Genomic DNA, 14,074 nt, shown 5'->3' on the forward strand with positions numbered 1-14,074 from the left:
GATGCACTCTGCCGCCTGACTTCCTGTCTGGCTCGATCTGCTCTGTGCAGACTGACTTCTGTCAGAAATAGACTTGGTGTTTATTCCCCGAGGAGCAGAGCGGTGAGACTCTCCTGGGACGCTGCTGAAACGTTGCCGTGGTGCAGCCGGTGGAAACACCAGCGATGTCTAGAACCGCTGCGGTCCGCTCCGGTGATCGTATCGTGGCCGTGACGGGCCCGGTGGAATCTGGGGGGTTAGGATGTTTACTGTTGCTGGGCAGCACCGTCAGCTGCTCCGGGATGCCTCTCTCATTGGTCGTTGTGGTTGGGCTCATAAAGCACTGATGTAATCATCCACATTTTAATTCATAGATATCAAACATGTTTGATAGCCGATCGAGACCCAGACCAGATTTCTCCTTCGATCGTTGGGAGGGATTAAATCAGCCTGAAACTCCGTCAGTGTGAGCCCAGCTCGATTCAAGTCTCCTCCTCCGTCTGCAGCGTACCTGTGTGTTTCAGGTGTATCGCTCAGTCCCAAAGGACTTCAACACGACAGACCAACCACTCAGCCTCTTCAGACCAGCACGTTTTGAGCGGGATGAACTTTACTCACATGCCCGTATGTACGTGGTGATAGTGTCCGGTCACTCTTATCTGTCTTCATCTCTGTCAATGAGAGGTTTGTTGAAATGTGGGGAAGTCTCACACACAGACTCACACAGACTCACACAGACTCACACTGAGTCACTGACCAGCTTTTCCTCAAACAGTTTGTGACTCATGTACATTTGCGTCGGCTTCGTTCTGGTACGAGGAGCCTCTTTCCTCTAAATGTGTCTGTTTGTGTTACGTTTACTCAAAGTCTTGCTGGGTTTGTCGAAGGCTCCTGACGAGAACATCCCACCCGGCTACTTCACCCTTCACCCTCGTCATGCCTCCGCCCCCTTTTTGAGGAGAAAACAGCTTCTCTAATTTGTCTGACGGTAAATGTAATTTCTGTCCTGTTGCCAATTTAATCACATTGAGATCATGAATTGCTTTTTTAGCAATTAGGAGGCAAAATTCAGTGGCTGGTGAAGCAAACAGTTATGTTGTGTTCAGTCAAAAAACAGGATGCAAGGAGTGGTCATCCCTCTGGTGCTCATCAGTTTAGGGATCCTGTTCTTGAAAAAGACACTCGGGAGCGTAATAAGTTATAAAGCCTTTAATTAATCGTGACTGTTGAATCACAACAACAGTAGAAACATGCCTACGTGTTTCAGCTTCATCAGGGCAGCACAAAATGGCTGCCTTTGGGCTCGTACATTTATAGGTTTGCAGACAGTCACATGACCAGTGTAGCCAGGTAAGTATTAACATGATTGGTCTAGACGGTTGTGTTGTTGTTGATTTATGATCAGCGTCATTGTAAAGAAAACCTAATGAGTGTGTGTGTGTCCTGACATGTACGAGTGTTTCTGTCACCTCTTCTGTCGTTAAGATCATTTATGTCGTTGTCATGACTTCCTGCGTTACTTCATATTGTTTACGAGCTTCATCATTAGAAGGTAGGTCAGCTCAGTTTATGTGAAATGTCAATATTAAAATACCCTCTGCTCTCAGCAGTCGAAGTTAAAGACTGTTGAACCAAACTCCAGTCTAAAAGCAGGTGTTTTATGGTCGGTCCGTGTTTTTCACAGTGAAAGCTGTTGTTACATCATCATTAAGACTTTTTTCTGATTCACTTCGACCTTCAGTCACAATCGGCACACGTCATTTACTCGGTTACATCATTAACTAAACCCCGTCCAGCCTCTCAGTGCAGCTCTGCAAGCACAACAAAAAAATCCAACACAGAAACAGACAGACCGTGACAAACTGGGCCTCTGGGACTCAGAGACGACAGCTATTGTCCGTGTTTGATTGCAACACTTTAGTTGATTTATTGGCAAAAATTTGTGCAGTTAAGCTTTTTATTAAAGCTTGAAACTCATAAAATTAACAAAAAATACCCACAGTTCTGCTGCTGCTGGTGTGAATAACACCAACACTTCCCCAGAGATCCAAGCTCCCAGTCTGGACCGCTACCTGTCCCGCTAACTGAGCTAACTAGCTAATGACAGCTACAGTTAGCTACTGTTACCTTCAGCGTCAGTGTTTACTCTGTCGATGTGCTTACATATTGCACCGTTAAGCGTGTTGGTTTGTCTGTTCATCATGTTTACGTGATATTAATTATTTTACTGTATAATTAACAAAAGGTTTTTAGAAAACTGTAACAAACTGACAGAAAAATATGCTTTATGACGAAGTAATCTTAAGAAACTTGAGGTGTACTCACCAGCCGTTTCTGCTTTGAGAGACACTCGGGTTTCTCAGTTATCACGGAGAACTTTGTCAAGTCAAAACTCTGTTTCTTAATATTTTCTGGCCTGTATCTACACGGATAAATACACTTTTTGTAAATCAATCTGGATTAAAGCGTCAGCTAAATAATAAATAATAAAACCTCTGGAGAAAAGCTGGATTGTGGCGTTAATATTATTTAATCAAACAACTATTTCGATGAATCAAAACTAATTTACATGTTCAAAGATGCTTGTCATTGTTTCCTGTGTTTTTAAAGCTTTTGTATTGTAGTTGTTGCCTGGCAACCGCATAAAGAACAGCAGCCCAGAAGACGAAATCTGAAATCTGTGATCCATAAAGAGCGAACCACATCATGGACAGGGAGGAGTCACAGCTGTCACATCTGTAAGTAACAAGTTCCCAGCAAACAGAAACTGGGCCCAGGGGCCAGTAAACTGGGAGAACGGGGCCCAGCAACACTTTGACACTGTGACACATGTGAGGGAGGCGATCGAGACTGAGAAACAGATACGTTCACATGTCAGGAGGAAACAGATGGTGAGACTCTATTTCAACCTTCTACAACCACTTAGCTTCTCTTAATGCAGTAAAACCTTCAGACAGAAACACCGAGCGGTCGACTCCAGCGTTCCCACTGTGAATGTAGTGATGTCAGAGTGAAATCCCTTTAATTGTCTCCACATTTCTCTAAAAATGTATCTTTTCCTCGAATCCTCCCACTGAGATTACAACAAAGAGGTGAGACGATAAGAAATCAGACGTCTTCTCCTCTCCGGCGTCAGGAGGAGAAACGTCAGGTGCACAGTCAGATCACCGCTCGCTCGTCGGATTGTCAAACTGTCTGAAGCCTCCTTCTCTCTGTGGAGATGTGTTTGTTACTGAAGGACAACAGGCCGGCTGGAAACTGGCTTCAATTAAATCGCTGCGTCTCGTTGAGTCAAGTCAACCTGACCATCCAGCACGCTGTCCTGACATCGTGACCCTTGAAGGAACCGAGAGCCGTAGAGTCCAAGATGGAGGAAGCTAATGGTGGCTTATTAGCCGTGTGACATCATCCAGTTTTATTAAATATCCTCTGTTGGAGAATAAACTGTAGACAGTTATTAGACAGTCGCCCCCTTTTAGTGAGAAAATGCGCCACATTTGCAGCCAGGTAACGGCTGCAATCTGCCGCCTCGTCTCTGTGAAACGGAGGTGTAATATTCCTCCTTTGCAAAAAAGCGTCACTGGGGTAGGCTCAACATGTGACGTGACGTGAAGCATGAAGTTGGGCGTGAACATTGACGAGTGACCTGGTTATTGACGATTCTCTCGGCTGTGATGGTTAGCATCTCCCGGATCTCAGCGGCTTTCCAGTTGCTCATCTTGACGTCCGCGGATGAAGTGACGAACTGACTGCTGCGATCAGCTGTTTCCTGCTTTAAAACTCCCGGCTGTGGCTCGCACAACAGTGCAGGTCATCGACACCTCCGCCCTCGTCACGCAATTGCCGGCACATCGACGCCTTGGATTGACATAGCAATGGAGGGGGCAGAAAGTGTACCCTCCTGGGCGTCATATCGGACCAAAACAGACCCCCAACATGCCGCGCTCTGTCTGAATTCGCGGACCTAGCTGCAAAAAGGATGGCCAAATTGGCGGCTTGCTGTCCAGTATAAAAACGGCTAGTGAGAGAAAATACATCTTTCAAAATAACTGTGAACTCTTTGTTCCATTAGCCACTGAGCTAATGAGCTTGCTAATTGACAGTTAGCAGTTAAATTGTTCGCAGTTGTTTGATTCCAGCTCAAGTGATCAGTTTAAGGGTGATAAGTCAGATATGGTTTTAAAAAGTCAACTAAAATTATCAGCAGGTCGTGAAGAAGTGTTGGAGTTCGGTCAAAGACGTCTACGTACCTCGTTGCAGAGGTGTCTACTGACGTTAGCATGCTAACCAGCTAGCCCCAACCCGTCCTGTCTTGTAAGACCACTTTGTACCTCAGGAGATGATAGTCTGATCGTAAAGCCCTGCTGTAGTTTCAGCTGTTGCACCAGTTGTTTTTTTGTCTAATAAGTAAATAAAATAAACTATAAAATGTCAAGAAATGAAATATTGTAACAGTCTGGTGTCCGGCTGTGTTCACTGGGAGGCTGCTGAGCGGTGACTCCCCCCAACTAGCCACTTAGCCGCTCAGCTAACTGAGCTAACGGCGGCTAGTAGCATACAGCCAAAGGTAGTGTAGAGTACAGATGAGAGCGGCTCGTCAGGGTGCTTTGTCCTTGTGTCTCCATCACAGTGGACCAACCTGACACACACAACTACCTGATTAAATGTCCAGCTCTTTCTTCTGTCATCATCTTTATGTTGCTGTTTTATAATCTGTCCAATGTGACTTTATTGTAATCTCATTACATCTCTGTGGCTCTGTCCCGACAGCCGCTTGTGATTAACTTAACGACCGCTGCCTCCGAGCTGAGAGGAGGTTCAGGTCGGCTTAGCTCCACTTCCAGCGTCACTTTATGCCGTTTACAAGCTTCATTATTAGAAGGTAGATTATCTTAATTAATGTGTGTTATTAACATTAAAGCAGCCTCGGCTCCTGGCGGTCTGTCGAGTGGACATACTGATAAACCAAACTCCTTTCTAAAAGCAGGTGTTTTATGGTTGAGCCTTTTTTCACAGTAAAAAGAAGCCACAGATCTCTTCTGTTATCGTCCTTCATTCTTTGGGAAAGTAAAACAAAATCTGAATCTTTGGGACACGGCAGCTTTTAGGCTTGTCGCTACTCGCTGTTTTCTGTTTGGCGCCGGCACTTTCACAGCGTTTGTTTTCAGCCAAAGCCCGTGTGGTCGTTCTGGCAACACATTAATAGTGAGCAGCAGTTAGCGGTTATGATGCCCACCCCCCTATATTTTTGGAGCTGGGTGGTCATATCTTACATGTTGCCCCTTTAAGGGAACTGAAATGTATCCTGTAACAGTAGATGTGATGAGCCGGGATGCACTCATCTATATGTAGACATGATATAGCTGAACATGTGCAGGAGCCGTACGCTGGATATAAATATATAAAAGTTACATTTTTCATTTTTATGTGTGTGTGTGCGTGTGTGTGTGTGCGTGTGTGTGCGTGCAGATGCAATTAGAGCCTGCGCCTTGCGGTGTGAACACTCGCTAAAGCTGTGTTTTCATTCCTCCAGCCAAGTACATCACATCATAACACACCCAGCTGTACCCACAGGCTCACATTTCACTGTACAACACATTCTTCAGCCTGTGTGTGTGTGTGTGTGTGTGTGTGTGTGTGTGTGTTTTAAAGGAAGCAGAGGGGGTGAACGTATGAAACTGAATCCTGTGGGTCACCGTTTGCTCCGTAACACCGGCCTCATGTTGACAATCTGCAGGGAAACACTGCACATGTGTGTGCTGACCTCGCCGTCACACACACATCAGACAGCTCCAGTCGTCGTGTGAGGGTCGAAATTATTTTTGCATCGATGATTTGACACAATATATATTTAATTTGGCTGTGAGGCGTCCATGATGCAAGTCAGCTTCAGTCAGCTCAGCGAGCTCGACTGTAAACCTGACGCGATGTCACCTGTTGGTTGGTGGACGACCATTTTGAAGAGTTTGGCGTTACTGTTATCACCATCTTGGTGAAGTGACTGACGCAGAACCTGAGGATACGCCGTGTAATGGACTTCACAAGGTAGCCACGCCCCAAACCAAACATACAAAAAACGACCATTATTTACAAAATGAACATGATGCTGTCATGAAGAAGACTTGATCGACCATCGAACTCGTATTCACAACAGGAGACGATCGAATCAGACTTTTATCAGCATTTTGTTACTGAGCCTATAGAAACTGGCACAATTAACAATGACATTTTAAATAAACTGATTCCTAAAAAGAAAAGTGAGTTCATGTCTTGTCTCAGATACAAGTTGAAGAGATCGGGAAGCTTTGAATCATCCGTCCTCGTCTCCTTTAACACATTTGGGACGAAACTACGCTGAGAACGAGGTCTCTTACAACAGAAACAAAGCTTTAAAGCAGAAACAACGAGATAAGACTCGCAGAACAAATGACCAGACCAGACAGACAGCACAGTTTGCATCCTGTCAGATCTTTTTTCCAGATATGTGAGAGAGTTTCAGGGTGGAGTCGCAGCGTCCAGTGTCAGCTTGTTCCTTCGTCCGGCAGTCTGCTCCAGCTGGAAGGTGGAGACGGGCCAAAGACAAGTTTACTCATGTTCGCTCTGATGTGAGGAGTCTCCTCAGTGACACCGACTCAAGCTGCTCATGCTGTGAACATTCAGGCCAGTTATTCCTCTATAAATGTCTTTAATCCAACTGTTCAGTCTGACAGTGTTCGCTCTGAAACACCGACATATAGTACGAGACTCAAGTGAAGCTCTGAAGATGTCTATGTCGTGAGAAAAGGCATTTTATTTTAAAGGTGAATTCGATGGTCGCTCCAAAAACAGCGGCAGCAGCACATCACCAGAGTAACCGACCACTGCTGCTCTTTGCGTTAGCCACAGTATCTTTGACTGGAGATCGCCTGGACCAGGATCTTGGATCATGGGGGGAGTCACCACGGGCGACAGGGCTCAGCCACCTCCCAGCGATTAAAGGTGCTCTCACACCTGAAGGTCCGGACCGAGCTTCATGCTTTGGCTTCACTGTAAATGTTTCATCTGGTTAGTTTTTTGTTACACGGTGCAATCATGTGAGCAGACCTTTCCAGCAGACCTGTTGTTGGTGGGATGAGCTGCACTCGGTCTCCCAGTTTGACAGGAGAACTTTGAAGTACGGGGGAAAAGGTGGCTACACTGAGTACTGAGCGAACGATCGGCTGCTCACTGCTGTCCAAGGTGTTTTCTGTGGCATCATAGACGCATCAAGACTCGTCCACTGCACTGGGTGAGCTTGTTGGGTTATCCAGGTCATCGTAAAAAGGGAAGTTTGTCCTTCTCATCGGTCAACGTATCGCTTTTTTCTCACGGCGTCGTGCACCTTTTCATACAGCTGTTCCTTTATCTTCAGGTGCTCTCCTGCCTCGTATCCTCTCTCTTTCTTTGTTGAGTTTTTTCCAGTTGACTCTTTTAAAGTCGTTGGACCAAATGTCAGTGAAACATTCAGCTTACCCTCTTCTCCCCATGTGCTCCATGCTCATTTTGTTTTGGTGTATTTTTAATTTTTTCCAGTTCTGACCAGGGACCTTGGACCTTGTTGGAGGCGTTCATTCCTATGAAAGCTGCTCGACTTCCCGGCTTTGTAAAAACCTCTTCCTCGGTGCCGTGTGGCCCACAGAGCGTTCAGAACATCAGAGGCTTCCACCGACCGAGCCGACTAACGTCACTGTGGATACAATAATTTAATCGTGCGGCTCGTCTAGACTTTCCAAATTCTATTGGACCAGCTGGTTGAATTATGGCAGTGAAACGAGTCGTTTCTCGGGGCTGTGTCACCGACTCTTCTTTCACAATGTAAGCTTATGGGAAAAAGTCCTTCCGGGCCGCAGTGTGTCACGTGACGTTTGGCCACTACAAAAACTGGTTTCAAAGCTCTTCCTGGAGGCTTGGTTCTGACATAACTTACTGTAATCGTCTGCACCTTCCAAAAGCAGGGTTCAGTTTGATCTGGACTGAGAGCAACTCTTTTGGTGGGACCGAGGTTTGTCTGTGGTCCGGGGGAGTTTTCACGCCCGTAATTTAGTTTCGGACCGAACGAGGTGTGTGTGAAAACAGACACTTTTTTATTTAGTTGTTTTAGTATTCTGTCCTTTGTGACTGTAAACTAATGACATGTCTGTGGCGATCATTGTAATATCCTGTTGTACGTTGTTTCTTTGCTGTATTTGCTCTGACAGTTCGCTCTGATGCTCACTGGGACAGTTTGCTGCCGGTTGGTGGCTCAGCCTCTAATCAAGACGCTTCCCTTTGGAGGTGTTCTGGACTGAGCCAACTGGGAGGACACCAGTTTAGAGGGATTGTATTTCCTGCCTTAACTTGCTGAGGTCCATCAGGTGGAAAATTGATATATATATATACTCGATCAAAGTCATTGATCCTCTGAGAAGCTGAATTGAAGCGTTGAGGAAAATGATCGTTAACGAGGAGGGAACGCTCCTCTGAGCATCGGGAGAAGGTAAAATCAGCAAGTGAGGGTCAGAGGGAAGAAATATCCGGACAGCAGAGCAGTTTGCACAGGAAAAGAGACACAAGACCAGAATGAAGAAGTAAAAAGAGCAGCGATGAAATAACAGTGCCGAGGAGAGGGAGGAGATCCGACTGGAATTCCCCTTCAGCCAAATACTGGGACTGATTTTAAACTGGGCCGAGCGTTAAATCCTCCATACCTCATACAGCTGCACTGTGATGGGCCTGACGCACACACACACGCACACACACGTACACACGTACACCCACACACACACACACACACACACACACACACACAGATCCATACATCATATGAATAGTATGTGATTGTGTGTGAGTGCACTGAGCCCAGCCCATGTGATTCTGTTGTCACTGACTGGCTGCTAATGGCTAACAGATGATTGTGTGTGTGTGTGTGTGTGTGTGTGTGTGTGTGTGTGTGTGTGTGTGTGTGTGTGTGCAGGGTGTGGACCCTCTTAGCCTTTCAGAGTATGATTAGTTCGGGGATCTAGAGCCAAATCTGACACACACATGCTAACATTATGCAACATCTGAGCAGTGCAGCATATAGTGTAGCATGGCCTGTGTGTGTGTGTGTGTGTGTGTGTGTGTGTGTGTGTGTGTGTGTGTGTGTTTAACAAGTGTCCCATTATCACCATCATCATCTGTTCCTGGACCTGGCTCCGCTGCACGTGCTCCGTGATGATGTCATGGCTACAGGAAGTTGACCACTCCTTAGAGATGATGTCGAACCTTCGCAACCGACCGAACGCTCGGTCGGCAGAAAGTCGCCCGGTGCTCAGAGACCTGGGGTTCTGGTTTCACTGGGGTCTGACTGGGTTCACTGGTCTGACTGCTGTCCCATCACTGCTCTGATCTCTGGCAGTGTTCTTACTGGTTAAAGTTTTCTTTCAGGCCTTGTGAAAAGCCTGAATTCCTGCTCCGTCAGGTCTGTCGGCCAGACAACAAGCAAAACAACTTTTAAAATGCTCGTTCCCTGGATGTAGTTCGGATCGATCGGAGCTATGCTGTGCTGAGACATATTTCAAGACTTACCAGGGAGCCAGACTTCCTCACTCAATTTTCCTCCACGCCAGCTCCTTTTTTTTAAATTTCTGTCTCGGCACGAGTAGATGTGTTATCGTACAGCTTTGGGTGTCTGCAAACGGCCGCGATCAGTGGTTATTATCCACATGAATGTCCGGTCATCAGCGACGTTAACGTCATGACGTCAGTGTGAATGTCAACGTCGACAGGCTTCTCACACAAATGTAACTTTGTATGTAATCTAGACGCGCAAATGATTCACCTCACGTTTGGTCTGAAAGCCCCGTAACATATTCATAAAGACACAAAGAACAAACCAACAGTCACACACGAGAGAACGACTCGCAGACAAAACCGAAACGAAAGGGTGACGGCCCACAGGTTTCCATGTTGAGATCTGTGACTGAGACTTGAGACTTGTTGGTAAATCTCCTCGGAGTGGAGACAATACTCCAAGGACCAGCTGGGAGGAGAAACAGCAAAGTGACTCTGGGACTCTGGACACCACCGTTAATTAAAAGAGACGCAGGCTGAAAGAACGGAAGCTCCTCCTGTCTGGGAAAGTGTTGAAATAAATGATGTAACTGTAAAGACGTCACAAGATTTAGATTGTTGGACACATTTGGAGAGTTTAATAAGCGTATAAGACAAATAAGCATCAGAAGCCTCACGTTCCTCCTACTTTACTTCAACTCTATTAAAGGAACAGTTCAACACTTACAGAAATCTTTCTTTTCGAGGGTGAGATGTTTATATCATTCTCAGCCTAGCTTAGCATAAAGCCTGGAGGAAGGGGAAACGTCCAGCTTCAAGCACCTGCAGCTGTGATGTGGCTCCGAGGTGTTGAGCAGAGCAGAGTAGGTGTCAGGGATGCAGCTTAAATGGTCTGAATTTACGATTGAAAAGTCTGTTTCACTGGACTTTAAATTCTGAGAGGAGATGAAAACTCAGACTGAGCTGCAGGAAATCCCCTCTGACTGACTTCAGTCCGACAGGAAGCGGAGCAGCTGAGGCAGATTGCATCACCATGTGTTCTTCTTACTGTTATCGTCAGTCAGAGGAGCTGGTGAGTCGACAGACAGGACTGAAGGTTTGTTCGAATAACACTTATAACAACAATGAACGAGTGCAAAATGACTCAAAGTAGAATACTGTGAAATTATCCGAAGCTTGCAGGTGTGAACTTTGTAAAATGTCTTTAAATGTACATTTTTTTGCAGTGAGTTTTTATAAACGCTGCTCAAAAAAGGAAGCACCGAGTCAGTTAATCATCAGGGATATCAGTCTGTGCGTTTAGGAAGCACAAGTGATTATGAATCAGTTTCGCCTGCTTGAAGAGACAAAAGCAAGACAACCACCCAAAAGGGAAAACTTTAATCACACATCAGATCTTGATGAACAAATTATTCAAGTGATGTACATTGTTTAATTCGTTGAGAACAAAATGACGTAACAACGTTCAATGGAAACCAGAACCATCGACCCACTGAGGGCTGGATCCAAAATCACACCGAAAACCAACGTAAAAAATGTAAATCACAGGCTGATCCAACTCATAATGTGACTCAGCAGTCACTCCCGACAGCGTCTGGGCATGCTCCTGATGAGTCCGCGGATGGTGTGCTGGTGGATCTCCTCCCAGAACCTGGATCAGGGCATCAGTGAGCTCCTGGACAGTCTGTGGTGGCACCGATACATAACATCCCGTCATCAAGGAAGTGCCTACACAGTCCGGCTACATGGGGTCGGGCATTGTCCTGCACCAGGAGGAACTCAGGGCCCACTGCACCAGCGTAAGGTCCGGCAATCGCTCCTCAGAGGATGAGCCTCCTCAGACCATCACTGCCAAACCGGTCCTGCTGGATGATGTTACAGGCACATTAAAGTTCACCACGGCATCTCCAGACTCTCTCACGCCTGTCACACGTGCTCAGTGTGAACCTGCTCTCATCTGTGAGGAGAACGGGGCGCCAGCGGCGGACCTGCCAACTCTGGAGTTCCCTCGTAAATACCAATCGAGTTGCACGGTGCTGGGCTGTGAGCACAGGTCCCAGGGGAGGGGTTTGGTCCAAAACATGCTCACCAGTAACCTGCTGGAGGTCATTTTGTCGGGCTCTGGCAGTGCTCCTCGGGTTCCTCCTCACACAAAGGAGCAGATAACCGGACCTGCTGCTGGGTCGATGCCCTTCTACGGCCCCGTCTAGCTATTGGCTCTCCATTGCACCTGTTGTCACTCAGCAGAGCAGGTGAAACTGATTCACCATCACTTCTGCTGACTGATATCCCTGAAGTTTGACTGACTCGGTGTTTTACTGTGATGATTAAGCGTTCGCCTCATTTTCTTTTGAGCTGTGTTAGTTAAATTAGTTTGACGCTAAAACAAAATCAAACAGGTTAAATACAGTGATAACAGAGATGGAGCTGAATCAAGTGGAGTGACAGCAGAGTGAAGACAGGAGCACGAGGTATCTAATCTGTTTATAAGACGGGCTTGGAACGAACTCAAGTATAAACTCACAGCAGTTACTCATGATTCAGTCATCAGCAGACAGATCCAGAAACACACCCTGAGAGGAGAGGAGGGGAGGAGGAGAGGAGAGGAGGAGAGGAGAGGAGAGGAGAGGAGAGGAGAGGAGAGGAGGAGAGGAGGGGAGAGGAGGAGAGAGGAGAGGAGAGGAGAGGAGAGGAGAGGAGAGGAGGAGAGGAGAGGAGGAGGGGAGGAGGAGAGGAGAGGAGAGGAGAGGAGAGGAGGAGAGGGGAGGAGGAGAGGAGAGGAAGGAAGGAAGGAAGGAAGGAAGGACCTTTTAGAAGTGTGGAAAAAAGGGATGGTGAAGTTTTGTAGTGTAAAAATGTTTGGAGGTAAAGAAAGGAAGAAAAATGATAGTGTGAGAAAAGAAAAGGAGACGCTGAAGGAGGAGGAAGGAAAAAAGAGGTTTGGGAGTAAAAACAACTGAGACTGAAATACAAGTAGAGCCGAGGAAAGTAAAGAGGAAAGGAGGAGCTGTCGGGGTGAAAAAGGAGAGATGGTGATGACAATAAAGATTTTTAAAAGACGTAAGAGAATCGAGGGACAGAGGGAGAGGAAGGAGATACGGAGGGAGGAGGAGAGATGGAGGAGCAATGAAAAGGTCAAATAAAAGGAGGAACCACACCCATCGAGACGGCAGGAGGGGGGAAGATGGAGAGAATAAGAGGAGAAGAAAAAGATGAGGTAGATGAGAAGGGAGGGAGGAAACAAGGAGAGGAGGAACCAGGACAGGATGAGGAGAGAGGGAGTCCCACCCTGAATGATGGAGGAGGGGATTTCTGCTGAAGCTAAATGACCAACAGAACCGGAGAGTTCTGCTTCACGCTTCAGAAACAGAACAAACTCCGTTCAACAACAACACGGTCGGTCAGTTTCTGAGAGGATGGACTCGGATCCTTTCCCTGAATATTAAATCTGTTCACGTTTAATAAAAAACACACCCAGAAGTCTCCGTGACCCGGTAAACACTTTAAAGAGGCAAAGAACAGCAACGAGTCCTCACTGAGAACAGAGGGTTTACATGCGTACGTCTCCAAAGAGAAACTTTTTGGGTTTTTAAACCTGATGCAGTCGTACATCCTGGTTTAAATGAGGAGACTGAGACCTGAGACCTTTAAAATGACAGATATAACTGACCTCGTACTCCTCGTGATCCTAAAAACATCCAGCACCGTTAGATAGAGAAGGTTTAAACACTCGGACCTATAGATATATATTTTGTACCCCATCATTTAAATAAGGGATTGGATCTTTGTGGATGGATGTAATTGTTTGGTTGTTCTGTCTCAGAGCAGGATGTGTTTAAACACCTGAGGAGGTGCGTCGTCCTCAACATGGGATTCAATGACATCACCACCTGCTTTCACTCAGTCAAGATTGGATGACACCTCGTGACAAGATTAGAAAATGTTTGCCTGATCTTTGTCCACCATTTTGTGCCCTGATGGAGACGTTTCAGGTCGAACCCGGTCCGTGTTTTATTGTTCTGTAGGTAGCCGTGTTTTGAATATAAAGGCTTTTTAATCCAGTTCAAGTATTTCTTTAGTTCCCGCTCCATGTAGGAGCACCTGAAGTCTGTCTTTCCAGCCAGAAGTCATACTGGAGTAAAAGATATCGTGTTGAGGTATTAGTTTAGTAAAAGTAAAAGTCAAGTATCAGGGTATGAGAGTATCAGAGTATCAGAGTATCAGAGTATCAGGGTATCAGAGTATCAGAGTATCAGAATATCAGCGTATGAGAGTTGGCGGCTGCTGCTGCGGCTCAGTGAGGAGACTCCAGGAGCCGAGCGTCTCTGCTGTTTTCTGTGGTTGTAAACATTTATAAGAACCCTGATCTGACTCATCTCCTCCAACACTGCGCGCTCGTTAATCAGTCTGTAATTAAGCCGAGTGGTTCAGACACACTGGAGATTAATGCAGGAATTCATATGAACGTGGAGGTTGTGTGAGTAGTCATGTGTGTGTTGTGTGTTTGTTGTCTTCTTACAGATGTACACAGACTCAGGACAGGTGT

This window comes from Pagrus major, chromosome 7, assembly GCF_040436345.1.
Source record: "Pagrus major chromosome 7, Pma_NU_1.0".
NCBI lineage: Eukaryota > Metazoa > Chordata > Actinopteri > Spariformes > Sparidae > Pagrus > Pagrus major.